The sequence below is a fragment of the Palaemon carinicauda genome, chromosome 16 (assembly GCF_036898095.1).
Source record: "Palaemon carinicauda isolate YSFRI2023 chromosome 16, ASM3689809v2, whole genome shotgun sequence".
In the NCBI taxonomy this organism is placed as follows: Eukaryota; Metazoa; Arthropoda; class Malacostraca; order Decapoda; family Palaemonidae; genus Palaemon; species Palaemon carinicauda.
In genome coordinates this window covers 125,595,176-125,610,175 of record NC_090740.1, presented here as the reverse complement: position 1 = coordinate 125,610,175, position 15,000 = coordinate 125,595,176, and the positions used below count along the sequence as shown (strand labels likewise).

At 33.1% G+C, this 15,000-nt stretch overlaps 1 protein-coding gene across 6 annotated transcripts in view; it reads left to right on the top strand.

The window, feature by feature from the left end:
• LOC137655857 (sodium/potassium/calcium exchanger Nckx30C-like) overlaps positions 1-15,000 on the top strand; it is a 705,766-nt gene that overhangs the window by 241,114 nt on the left and 449,652 nt on the right. For all 6 annotated transcript variants that reach the window (XM_068390052.1, XM_068390051.1, XM_068390050.1 and 3 more), the window contains exon 2: positions 925-957. The gene's annotated coding sequence lies outside the window, so the exon portion shown is untranslated. The remainder of the gene's footprint in view (positions 1-924; positions 958-15,000) is intronic.

The following is a 15,000-nucleotide window of genomic DNA, read 5'->3' as shown; positions in this document are numbered from 1 at the left end:
AGTTAATTATACTTGACAATTAATTCAATTTCTAAATTAGACCAAAGGTGCTTTTATTCATATTGTCTTCTTCATGATACTAGATTTCCTTATTTACTTATTGTTTTTAGATGTCTTTATGAAATGTAGATTGTTACGACAATTCCGTATATAAGGTTTCCTAAATGTGTTTTGGAAGGTTATACATTGTCACAGGTCATAACCTCTACAATAAGAAAGATTATTAATGAACACTTGTATCATTACTCAAATGTTGAGCGTATCTCCCTTCTTAGTTAATATATGACATATTTATTTTGACGTTGTGACTGATTATATTTTATATTCTTTACTTTTCATATTGTTTTTCATTTCCTTATTTCCTTTCCTCATTGGACTATTTTTCCTATCGTATCGTTGAAACATTATCAATCACGTTACAAAAGTACTTTTGCCTATAAACTTTTTTTTTTTTTAATTCTATAAAGATTAGTCAGTAATTAAACTAAAACAATTCTTTAACTAGGACTAGTTATTAAAGAGAAATTACCCAATAACAATTCTTAATTTTTGGGTATACAAATACCAAGAGAATATGAAGTATTTCCTCCTTTCCAAATAACAGTTTGCTTGAATTATACGTAAATTAGGAATGATAACATTATTATTATTATTATTATTATTATTATTATTATTATTATTACTATTATTATTATTATTACTATTATTATTATTATTATTATTATTATTATTATTATTAATTGCTAAGCTACAACCCTAGTTGGGAAAGCAGAATGTTATAAGCCCTAGGTCTCCAACAAGGAAAATAGCCCAGTGAGGAAAGGAAATAGGGAAACTACAAGAAAATGAAAACAAAAATAAAATGAAATATTCCATGAACAGTATCAAAGATAAACTAAAAAAAAAACTTTTCTTTTTTTCCAGGCGGGAGAATGTGGTGACCAGCATCTGTTTAAGGTAAATACAAAATTTCAAAACACCTGATTTTCTTTCAGTAATTTTAAGGCCACATTTAAACAGGAATCTTAAATGCCTCAGGAAACTGAAATCCACTTGTTTGCAGTTCTGTGTTGCTTATTTTCACAGAAAATATCCTGGAAGATTTATTTTAGTAAATGAATAACCATCTCTATCTGGCTACGGAATAATCTTGTAAATATTCTGCGAGTCACTTCATTTTAAGCCAAAATCATCTCAGCAGTTATTCCATCGTATCCAGGGGCTTTACCATGACAAACATTATTAGCAGTTTTTTTATTTCTAACATGGGAGAAACATTACAATCGACAACTCCAGAAAGATACGAAAAACTATTTAAGAAATCTATAACCAATTCTTCTTAGTGAGGCAGATTTGCACCGACTCGCAGGGGTGCCCTTGTAGCTCGGAAAAGTTTCATGCTCGCTGATTGGTTGGACAAGATAATTCTAACCAATCAGATAGCAGGAAACTTTTCCGAGCTAAAAGGACACCTCTGCGACTCGGTGCAAATGCGCCTCATTAAAAAAATTGAGTATAGTATCTTGAATCTCTGAAAGTTTTGAAATGCGAAAATGATATGGTTTCATTTATATAACTACTTCACTTATGCAATGTGCGTTTGGGCGACCATAAGATATGCAAAAGACATTTTCTTGTCTGATGTTTTAAGACACAATTCGAAGGTACGACAAATTTCTATCACTCTGCGTCTGTCTATACAATCATGCAACATAATATAGCACTTAATATTAATGCTGAAAGCAATTAAAAGTAATTTCTCAATGATTATCAAATTTTGAAATCTACGGAAATAGGCATGCTGCATTTTACATAAAAAAAATCTTTATCTTTATCCTTATAAAAAATTTTCCCAGATCTTTGCAAAAGAATATCAGGTACATTATAGATAAACAGTTAGCAAAGAGACTTATTGCTAATTTTCCTAAACCATATCTTTTTCTGTTATAGACATCTGGCTTCCCCAGAACAAAGTTGGCTTCAAAATATTATTGTATCCATCTCAACATTAAGTCTCATTAATACTTTTAACATTAAAACAATTTCGAAAAATAATTATAACTTAATTTTTTTCAAGTATTTCCCTGTTGTTACCCATGCAGAGGGTTCGTTGTAAAAATAGGTGAATTTTTACTTTCTAGATTGCGTTCAAAATATATTGTTAAGACGTAGGATGTCAGTTTTTCAGCTGTTCGCACTATTTCCTCTGTGGAGTAACGCTAAACTAGATAATCAGACAAACTGAAGTTTTCCAATTTCCTTGCGGGCCGGCGTCCACACACACACACACACACACACACACACACACACACACACACACATATATATATATATATATATATATATATATATATATATATGTGTGTGTGTGTGTGTATGTGTGTGTGCGTTGTATGTGTGTGCATGTGCGTATATGTGTGCATGTAAATAAGATTTGTTAGTTTAAAGGACTACTACCGTAACTATAGACAAGGGTTTCATCTGCACACCATTGTTCTACAGATCAGGCTCCAAGATAAAAAGTCCTTTTTAGAAAGGTGTGTTGTCTGGGAATCTGGATAAAAAAAAAGGAAAAATCACCTAATCAAAATATCTATTTGCAAGACATGAACTATAAATCGATCAATCAGAAGATAATGAAGATTTGACCTTTGCAAAAATGCTGAGAAATAAGGAGTTTCAGAAAAGCTACAAAATTCTTCTTCAACCAAGGGATTGACTATTACCTTATAATTGTTCAGTGGCTACTTTCCTCTTGGTAAGGGTAGAAGAGATTCTTTAGCTATGGTAAGCAGCTCTTGTAGGAGAAGGACACTCCAAAATGAAACCCTTATTCTCTAGTCTTGGGTAGTACTATAGCCTCTATACCATGGTCTTCCACTGCCTTGGGTTAGAGTTCTCCTGCTTGAGGGTACACTCGGGCACACTATTCTGTCTAATTTCTCTTCTTCTTGTTTTGTTAAAGTTTTTATAGTTTATATAGGAAACATTAATTTTAATGGCAATGTTCTTAAAATATTTTATTTTTCCTTGTTTCCTTTCCTCACTGGGTTATATTCCATATTGGGGTCCCTTGGCTTACCGTCCTGCTATTCCAACTAGGGTTGTAGCTTACCAAGTAATAATAATAATAATAATAATAATAATAATAATAATAATAATAATAATAATAGCTATTTTCCTCTTGGTAAGGGTAGAAGAGACTCTAGCAATGATAAGCAGCTCTTCTAGGAGAAGGATACTCCAAATTCAAATAATTGGCCTTCCACTGTCTTGGATTGCAGTTCTCTGCATGAGGGTACACTCAGGCACACTATGCTGTTACCTTGTTTCATTTCCTCACTGGGCTAGGTTTCCCTGTTGGATCCTGCTTTTCCAACTATGGTTGTTAGCTTATAATAATAATAATAACAACAACAATAATAATAATAATAATAGTAATAATAATAATAGTAATAATAATAATGTCATTTTTAAGTACCGGTGTGCTAGATGCCATCTGTAATATATAGACTTGAAATTTCAGAATTTCAAAACATATATTTAAAACCTGAAAACTTTGATAATGTATAGGACTGAAGCAAATCCGAAAAAACAAGGCAAAGTAAGAAATTCCTTGAAGAAAACTAACAGTTTGTTAGAAATACTTTTCTATTTTCTCAGTCACTGATCCGAAAATATCTTGGAAAGAAACAGTTAAGGATAAAAACTACAAAGCTTAGAAAGAGCTGTGTTATTTGCTGACCTAAAAAAACCTTAACAATTTTAAAAGGGAAAAAGATGTAAAGGGAAGGACTTTCAACACAGCCATGGTATAAAGAGACTAAAACTGAACAAAATCAAAGGCTATTGAATAAATATTGAAAGCTTTGTGATCATAGGATTGTTGCCAGGTGAAACCAGTCACTGAACTCCTTCTATTTGTGTTTACTTTAAAATTAGTGTTCTGACATTTGATGAAAATAAAGGACGTGTCCTGCACTATTATGCTGTTACTAACCGGAGAGGAATGGATATAAGCCTTTCTCATATTTATTCAATACAGTTCAACAGATTATTAATGTTGACTTCAATCAAAGGATTCACTTTGATTCATAAGGAACGTATTGGATATTGTACTTGAACCAGGATGTAATGCTCGCTTAATACTTTTGCATACTCAATACTTTTAATATTATCTTATTTTTTCTCTTCATCTGGTTTTGTTAGTTTTCATCGTTTATATAGGAAATATTTATTAATTTTTTTAGTGTTTTAAAAATATTGTATCTTCCCTTGTTTCCTTTCCTCACTGGGCTATTTTCCCTGTTGGGGCCCCTGGGCTTATAGCATCCTGCATTTCCAACTAGGGTTTAGTTTAGCAAGTAATAATAATAATAATAATAATAATAATAATAATAATAATAATAATAATAATAATAATAATAAAAATATAGAGTGCTTTAGTGAGAAGCCACTTTCAAACATTAACATGTTCAAAATCTATCCATTTCTTGTTTATGCTTTCTTTAACTTTCTAATTCAGGACAAATTTGTCTGCATCTCTTTTTCTCTTTTTAAAAAGTGTTTGATTCTCTGTAAACAATTTCTGTTACTCAAGAAAATTGTTGGTTCCCTTTCAAACAAAAATATTTGCTTCTGTTTGAAAAAAAAAAAAAATTCTTTATTTCTTTTGACATGTCTTCTCTTTAAAGAAATTTGTCTTTGTCATGAAAATGTTTATCTGCGCCCCGGTTTACTTGTCTGCTCTTCTAGTATGATTTTTTAGTCATTCCATGAACGAATTTGTTTGCTATGGAATGATCTGCTTCTCTTTAAAGAAAATTCTTTTGCATACCACTTTTTTGAAAAAAAAAGTCTATTCCTTTTTGAAGAAGTTTTTCTGCTCAAAACTAAGACATTTGTCCGTTCCTCTTTCAAGAAATTTATATGCTTATCTTTGAAGAAATTCATCTTTAAAGAAAATATTCAAATACATCTTTCAAGAAATTTTTTGTAATCTTCTAAACAAATGTCCAGATTTTTCTTAAAAGAAATCGGCTTGTTCTACTTTAAAGAAATCCTTCTGTTTTGACTTATGAAAATGTTTTGATCCCTTGTAAAGAAATTTGTGTTTTTTAGAGAAAATTTTCTGATATTTCCAAAGAAAAAAAAAGTTTTTTTTTTAAGTATAAGTTTTGTGTCTAATGCACTAGGAGTGAATTGTTCAACTTGTACTTTCAAATATATATATATATATATATATATATATATATATATATATATATGTATATATACTTATATAAATACACAAACACATATATATACACACGTGTATATATATATATATATATATATATATATATATATATATATATATATATATATATAGATAGATATATATATATATATATATATATATATATATATATATATATACGGTATATGTATTTATATGTAAATATTTATATACATGTATATATATATATACATATACACACATACTTATATGTAAATGTATACGATATACTCTATATTTTTTTACGATGATATTACAACTCCTCCGACTTATTCCCAAGCAAATGATCAAGTATAGTCCAAGCCTTCAGTGGACCAAATTGTTTAATAGACAAGTTCAGCATACGGAAAAAAGTGTTCTAATTTCATATTTTTCATTGTTTATTTAACATGGATAATTTGATGTGCCTAACGATATAAAATAAGACAGGTCTATTAATCTTTGTTGCATAATGCTAACGATTTAAGTTTCGAACATACAACCAAATGCGTAAAACTGAGTTGGGATACATTAAGGTGGTTGTATTGTTTGTGTATCGCCATCAGCTGTACTAGTCTGGGTTACCAATACTAGGTTGGTTTGCAGTGACCGATCAGACAAACGTACCCCAGAATCACCAATCCGCACTGTCTAGCCTGGTGATGAAAATTGGCAAGACCCCAGACATGAATAAGGACATGTCTAAGGCCTCTGTCCTGCAGTGGACTAGAAACAGCTGCATTTGTGTTGTTGTTGTTGTTGTCTTTGTTGCTATAATATAACCAGAAGTATCCCAAATATTAGTATATTCTCAGTGGCCTCGACCGCAGATAAAATGCCAAAAACAAGATAAAAAAAACTACCCATTTACATAATTTTAAAATACATTGAAGAAATCTTTATATCCATAATACCTTCCCTATAAAGATTAAGTAAAGCCTTTTTTAATATCTTTATTATTAATATTATTAGAATTAATATACGCCTATGGAAATGCGCATTCATTCAATAACGCATGCATAGGTGTAAGGTACACAGAGGCATAGCAACTGCAGCAGTAAAACAAATATGTAAATGCTTTGACTGATAGCATCCGAAATGAACGCAGCTGAAAATGTTATTGCAAACGGTACATTGACATCCTGACAGTGCCAATTGATTACCAATATTACAGTGCAGGCGTAAGAATGAAGGCACTCGGTGGTGTTGTCATGAAATTGGACGATTGGAAATGCAGAGGGACTACATTTATCAACATTGTTATTATTGTTGTTATTGTTATTTCTATCGCTACCATCTTCCTTCTCATCGTTTACTGTATTATTTTGGATTTCTTACTGTCAGTATTTTATAAAATGAATTTATAAGATCTTTTGATTTAAACAATTTCCAAAGATACTTTACTTTTCTGTTGCTAATTGATTTATGATTGTGTCGTAAGGTAAAAAATGCCATATGTCTTTCCTAGTGTATTTATCTATTGTAAATAACTAGTGTATGCGACCTGTCAAAATTGACGGTTAAATATTTAGAAAGATATGCAAACACACACACACAGATTCAACCCTTCCCTCCACCTCCCCCTTTCATAGCTACAATACGGCAGTTTCATCAATTTGTGAAAAATCGTAGTTTCCAAGTGTATCTCTCAGGGTACCCTTTCTAATCAAGGTATGCCCTAGTTGTTGGGTATGTCTACTCCATCTCCGTCCCACCCGAGTGGCTATACGGTTTGCAATGCCGCTGAGCGTGACCAGAAAAATATATACTTGCTCTCTGTTATATAAGGGAGATTTTCCCACAAGAAATCTACATTCCAGAATTAAAGCTGATATTAGATATACTGCATCCTCGCTCCCTCTATGTTGTTAAAAACGAATTATATACGCCAATGACAGTAATATGAAAAAAAAAATATGACACTGATAAACGCAAGGTAAAAAAAAATCACAGAACAATGTAACTGAGTGTGATAATTTCATTCCAGTTCAAATTTAGACAAGTGAACATATTTCTGAAGATTAGTCATTTTTTGTTGAACATGAAGTGCAAGAAGTAAAAATTACGCTTACAATAAAGGTTGATTCACACTGAAGGTCCGGTCACGCTCCAGTCTCGGTTAGCTCTTGGTTCGGTCTAGGTACTGGAATGTTCACACCTTCGGTTCGCTCTCGGTTCGATCAGTGTCTTGGGAAAATTAAAAATATAAGGAAAAAGCATAATTGTATAGGAATATTGCTCAGTGATATTAGGAATTGTATTTACGCAGTGATCATTAGCCTCTTACTGTACATATTGATTTTTTTTTTTCATCATGACCGGAACGAGACTGGAGCGAGAGCGGACCAGATCGCCATTGAGAATGCTTCCATTTAAAAACATGTTATTTGTTCTCATCATTTATTTGTTTATATCCTTATTTCTTTACCTCACTGGGGTATTTTTCCCTGTTGGAGCCCTTAGGCATAATTATAGCATCTTGCTTTTCCAACTAGGGTTATAGCTTGGCTATTAATAATAATAATAATAATAATAATAATAATAGTATTTAACAGGACCGTGACGAGCGAGATTGTTCCCTACCCATAGTGTGAATGAACCTTAACTGATAAGAGATATAATTCTTTTATCTATTTCTGCAGCTTTCCCCATATCTCCATAGAGTCGCTGTTTCCTTATATCAGCCCTTTATACGTCTCAGGAGACGGGTTGTGATACCCTCAAGGGAAAAAGGTTCTTATCTTCGTTATCAGTTTCTGCCTTTTGTAGACCTTATCAGCATTCCTCTGCTTACCCACATATCTTACTCTTTTATTCCTTTCTCTCGCATATTGTTTGTTATGTCATCTTTCTGTGAGATATAATGCAGAAGGTTTTTTATTAAAGATATATGATAAAATAAAGATATGATACAATTTGTCTGAATTTTTATTGGCGCTCATATGGTAGCAGGATTCGAGAAAAGCACTTCATAATTATAGAGTTCCTTCTCTCTCTCTCTCTTTCTCTCTCTCTCTCTCTCTCTCTCTCTCTCTCTCTCTCTCTCTCTCTCTCTCTCTCTCTCTCAACAAGCTGCTACCACTCTGTCATTTAATTTAAATGATTAATAACTCATATATACTTTCAATGAAATCCTTTTTGTTCTATATATACATTTTTTGGTATATTCATTTTTTTTTTTTGGTTTTATGGTTTTTTTTATAGTCTGCATAAGGAATTTTCAAATACTTTCCCCAGCATTTTGCCGATAAAGGAGTCAAGTTCTGGCTGGGGACTGTTTCGATTGATTCGAATCCTTGCCTAGCCAGAAACATTTATCATTTCAGTGAATATATATTCTCAAAGTTAAAATTCAATATTAAATACCCTCTCTCTCTCTCTCTCTCTCTCTCTCTCTCTCTCTCTCTCTCTCTCTCTCTCTCTCATTCTCTCTCTCTCTCTCTCTCTCTCTCTCTCTCTCTCTCTCTCTCTCTCTCTCTCATCTATCTTGCAGGATGTTCCAACTAGGGACAATAAGGCTTCCCCTTCAACTAAGACTTTTTTTCGTTAGGGGCTCAAAGTCTTTGCCCTCACCAATATAACCCTGTCTTCCTTTTCTGTTGGGGGTAAAAGGTAGGCCTATTTACTCAAAGGTCCCTCTTTTCTTCCTATTTTTGTATTTATTTATTTATATATATGTTTAATTATTCGTTAAAATATTAATTTATTTATTTACTTGTATGCATTTTATCAATGGGATGTCTTTTGGTTAAATTTATATACCCATAACTTGCTCTATTAGACATTTTATTATTATTATTATTATTATTATTATTATTATTATTATTATTATTACTAGCCAAGCTACAACCCTAGTTGGAAAAGCAAGATGCTATAAGCCCAAGGGCTCCAATAGGGAAAAATAGCCCAGTGAGGGAAGGAAATAAGGAAATAAATAAATGATGAGGATAAGTTAACGATATATCATTCTAAAAACAGTAACAACGTCAAAACAGATATGTCATATATAAACTATTAACAACGTCAAAACAGATATGTCGTATATAAACTATAAAAAGACACATGTCAGCCTGGTCAAAATAAAAATGTAGGAATAATAAAGAAATCAATATCACAGTACATAGCATTTACCAACTGTCCTATCATTTTTATTTACCTTATGAATAATATCATTTGGATTCAGTGATTGATTATAGGACGAATTACAATATAAAGGATTGACGTCTGCTTGACTGCTTGACATTAACAATAAGAAAGATATCTTTGAATTTCCAAATATTGGTATTAGTATTAGTATTATCGTATATAGATATATATATATATATATATATATATATATATATATATATATATATATATATATATATATATATATATACTGTATATAAATATATGCATCTATGTAGATTTGAAATTAACGCTGATGAAAGGGTTATTATATACGTAAATTGCAAGAGCAATTAACAAAGCCTTTATAAATAGACGCTGATAATGAATGATATACAATATATATACATATATATATGTATATATATATATATATAAATATATATATATGTATATATATATATATATATGTATATATATATATATATATATATATATATATATAGTGAAGAAATAGTTATTAATTGGACAAATATCACCATCATAGTTGAGGCTCAGAACCCTCAAACAAAACAAGCATTTCAAAAAGCATCTAAATGTCGACTAGCAGCCTTTGACCTCCTGCCATTATTGTATATTGAAATCTCAATTATTATAGTTTAATTTAATCCGTATAATAACTTGTGATAATCTATATGCATTCTAAAATGAATGTTGAGTACTTTTCAATTTATAGAAGTAGTAATTAGGTCGAATTAACTATATTTTTTGAAAATGTTTGGTTCACCTTCTTTATATAATCTGGTATGACATTAATTTTCCTGATAATATACTCATCATCTCCTACGCCTATTGACGCAAAGGGCCTCGGTTAGATTTCGCCAGTCGTCTCTATCTCGAGCTTTTAATTCAATACTTCTCCATTCATCATCTACTTCCTGATAATATAACACCATTGAAAGTCACAATTAATGAAATAGATTAGATTGTCATTTTTACGTGAAATGTGCTGATTAACTGATAACACGACAGACACAAGTATCAATATTCATTTACATTGATTGGTCTTAGTTCGGCCTAAATCCAGCAATATAACAGACGCGTAAATGCAGGAAATGATTAAACCCAAATACTGACGGCAATCATGAGTAAGCTTGACAAGCTGTTCAGTTTCGCTTAAGCCACGCCCGTTCTGGATTCGTGTTATACCAAACATTCAATTTCAGGCTAAAGGAGAACCACACATATTGTACAACACCGATATTTTGGGGGAAGGGGTTGGGCTACCCAAAATGCTAGAAGATAACGTAGCTGATGCAGGATTTGGAATATAAAACTTGTAAATTATAAAAAAAAAAAAAAAAGTTCCTCCTCAAACTTCTTCCCAGAAACAAGTGTCTCAGGCAGAAAATTTTCATCCTGCTTTGAAACTTAAACTTTGGAAATTCGAAAATTTATCCCTGAGGTAAAGAAAAAAAAAAAACATTTCTTGAGAAAAATGTCTCATATTGCTACGAATACCAAGTGTAATGAGATTCTGAACAGTGTCCCCTTCTGAGCACATACATACACACGTACATATATACACAGACGCACACAGCCACACACACAAACACACACACACACACACACACACATATATATAATATATGTATGTGTGTATATATATATGAATATATTATATACGTACATATATACACAGATATATACATTAAATATATATACACACACATATATATATATATATATATATATATATATATATATATATATTATATATATATATGTGTGTGTGTGTGTATACACGCACACATACATATACGCACCAGCCCGTGTCTATGTTGGTGTGTATTTATGCAAGGGGGGGGGGGGGGAGGGTGGGGGAACACCATTCAGAATTCAATTACATTTGGTATTCGTTGTAACACAGCCCCATAAACCACAAATAATCTACCAACTCGCAACCATATATCTGCAGAAATGACTTCAACACGGTCTCCAGATGTATCTCTCCAGATGTTTTCCAGCGTCATATATCACGGACGAAATTATGAAACTAAGGAGGCTGGGTATATGAACTGAAACAGAGAGAGAGAGAGAGAGAGAGAGAGAGAGAGAGAGAGGGGGGGGGGGGTGGTGGTGTTTGGATATGTGACTCAAAAACAAAATAGGTTCCCATAAATAAATATAAAAGATATTCAAAGATCAGTAAGAGATAGGAATTATATATATATATATATATATAGAGAAGAGAGAGAGAGAGAGAGAGAGAGAGAGAGAGAGAGAGAGAGAATGTACCCAAACAACGATACAAATTCTGAATGATAGATAAATAATAGATAAATATATTGAGCCAGATGATATATACATATATATATATATATATATATACATACATATATATAATGTGTGTGTTATGTGTATGTACTTATAGATAGATAATAGTAAAGAGAGAGAGAGAGAGAGAGAGAGAGAGAGAGAGAGGTTATTAGCATGAAAATACTTATTTACTCACTCGGAAATTCCAAGGACAAAAACAGGAGCATAAACTACTTAAAGTGGAGAGGCCTTGAGAAAAAATAACACAAACAAACCCTCTTCTTTTGATCCCTTAAGTTTGTTTTAATTATTTTCTTTAGTAAAGTGAAACTATTTTCTAGGGCATTAGAGCTTACTAATAAGGACACTTGAAGTTTAGAAGAATGGTATGAAATAAGGGAAATTTTTAGAGGGTTCTATGGAAGTGAAAAAAGATAAGATAAAGGAATTATGGTAAAAGAGATCAAATAGAAATGAAGCCGTTGGAAGTTAATAAAAGGTGAATTATTTTTTTCTTTGTATTTGTTTTTTTTTTAGTGATGATTAATTTCTATGATGTTTCCTACGACTATTTAAAGGAATGATAATTCAAATATCTATGTTTTGCGTCTATGGCCATTTATTATAAGAAAATACACTATGAGGGCCATTAATTAAAATATAAATATATATTATATTATATATATATATATATATATATATATATATATATATATATATATATATATATGTACATATATATATATATATATATATATATATGTATATATATATATATGTGTGTATATATATATATATATATATATATATATATATATATATATATATATATATATATATATATTGAGTACGGAAAGCACCACTTTAGAAAGAGGAAATTTGCACAATTTCATAATTTTCAATAAAAAGAAAAAAAAATCAACACTAGACCAAGGAAGATAAAGTCTGGAAAACATTAGGTTAATTCAAAAATAGAAACCAGGAGTAATCCTATACTAGTAAACGAACGGTCTAACTAATTCAGCAGTATAGAGCAATCTAGTGCAATCTAATTGCAAATTATTTTTATACCAGTGTAGGGGAATCTCTTAAGAATCAGTTGGGGACCATCTGTAACCGGGACTAGCGACCATAAAACTCATTACGGCTGCTAAAGTTTGCCCATTTGACTTCGTAAGAACACGCCCTAAGCGGGGTTTACGCGGTCGAACGGTTCGTCGAACGTGGTTCGACAGACAAGTGTTTGAAGTGATGTTCGAACGTGTGAACGGGGGTATTTGGTTATCGAACAGGTTCGACTGACAAGTGTTTGAAGTGATGTTCGAAAGTGTGAACGGGGTATTTGGTTGTCGAACAGACAAGTGTTTGAAGTGATGTTCAAACGTGTGAACAAGGTATTTGGTTGTCGAACAGGTTCGACGGACAAGTGTTTGAAGCGATGTTCGAACGTGTGAACGGGGTATTTGGTTGTCGAAAAGATTCGACAGACAAGTGTTTGAAGTGATGTTCGAACGTTGTGAACGGGGTATTTGGTTGTCGAATAGGTTCGACAGACAAGTGTTTGAAAAGATGTTCGAACGTGTGAACGGGGTATTTGGTTGTCGAATAGGTTCGACAGACAAGTGTTTGAAGTGATGTTCGAACGTGTGAACGGGGTTTTTGGTTGTCGAATAGGTTCGACAGACAAGTGTTTGAAGTGATGTTCGAACGTGTGAACGGGGTTTTTGGTTGTCGAATAGGTTCGACAGACAAGTGTTTGAAGTGATGTTCGAACGTGTGAACGGGGTTTTTGGTTGTCGAATAGGTTCGACAGACAAGTGTTTGAAGTGATGTTCGAACGTGGTGAACGGGGGTTTTTGGTTGTCGAATAGGTTCGACAGACAAGTGTTTGAAGTGATGTTCGAACGTGTGAACGGGGTTTTTGGTTGTCGAATAGGTTCGACAGACAAGTGTTTGAAGTGATGTTCGAACGTGTGAACGGGGTATTTGGTTATCGAACAGGTTCGACTGACAAGTGTTTGAAGTTATGTTCGAAAGTGTGAACGGGGTATTTGGTTGTCGAACAGACAAGTGTTTGAAGTGATGTTCGAACGTGTGAATGAAGTATTTGGTTGTCGAATAGGTTCGACAGACAAGTGTTTGAAGTGATGTGCGAACGTAGTGAACGGGGGTATTTGGTTGTCGAACAGGTTCGACAGACAAGTGTTTGAAGTGATGTTCGAACGTGTGAACGGGGTATTTGGTTATCGAACAGGTTCGACTGACAAGTGTTTGAAGTGATGTTCGAAAGTGTGAACGGGGTATTTGGTTGTCGAACAGACAAGTGTTTGAAGTGATGTTCGAAAGTGTGAACGGGGTATTTGGTTGTCGAACAGACAAGTGTTTGAAGTGATGTTCGAACGTGTGAACGGGGTATTTGGTTGTCGAATAGGTTCGACAGACAAGTGTTTGAAGTGATGTTCGAACGTGTGAACGGGGTATTTGGTTGTCGAATAGGTTCGACAGACAAGTGTTTGAAGTGATGTTCGAACGTGTGAACGGGGTATTTGGTTGTCGAATAGGTTCGACAGACAAGTGTTTGAAGTGATGTTCGAACGTGTGAACGGGGTTTTTGGTTGTCGAATAGGTTCGACAGACAAGTGTTTGAAGTGATGTTCGAACGTGTGAACGGGGTTTTTGGTTGTCGAATAGGTTCGACAGACAAGTGTTTGAAGTGATGTTTGAACGTGTGAGTGGGGTATTTGGTTGTCGAACAGGTTCGACAGACAGTGTTTGAAGTGATGTTTGAACGTGTGAGCGGGGTATTTGGTTGTCGAACAGGTTCGACAGACAGTGTTTGAAGTTATGTTAGAACGTGTGAGTGGGGTATTTGGTTGTCGAACAGGTTCGACAGCCATGTGTATGAAGTGATGTTTGAACGTGTGAGCGGGGTATTTGGTTATCCGAACAGGTTCGACAGACAAGTGTTCGAAGTGATGTTCCAACGTGTGAACGGGGTATTTGTTGTCGAACACATTCGTCGAACGGCTCGAAGAAATTCTATTATCGTCTGACTTTTGTGACCGGGACTTCATTGTCCGCAAACCTTCTCCATTTGGGACTGACTCCACCTCTTCGAGCCGTTTGACAAACAGGTTCGACAACCGGGTTCGACGAACCGTTCATCCGTGTAAGACCGCTTAAGACTTTCCACTGAGGCGTATTTTCTCATATAGGAAGTCCACGATTATAAGTTTTGCATACAAATTGTTGCATACTCAGCACTAATACATTCTTGAAGATGTATTTTTATTTGCCTCTTTAAGTTTTGGAGTATT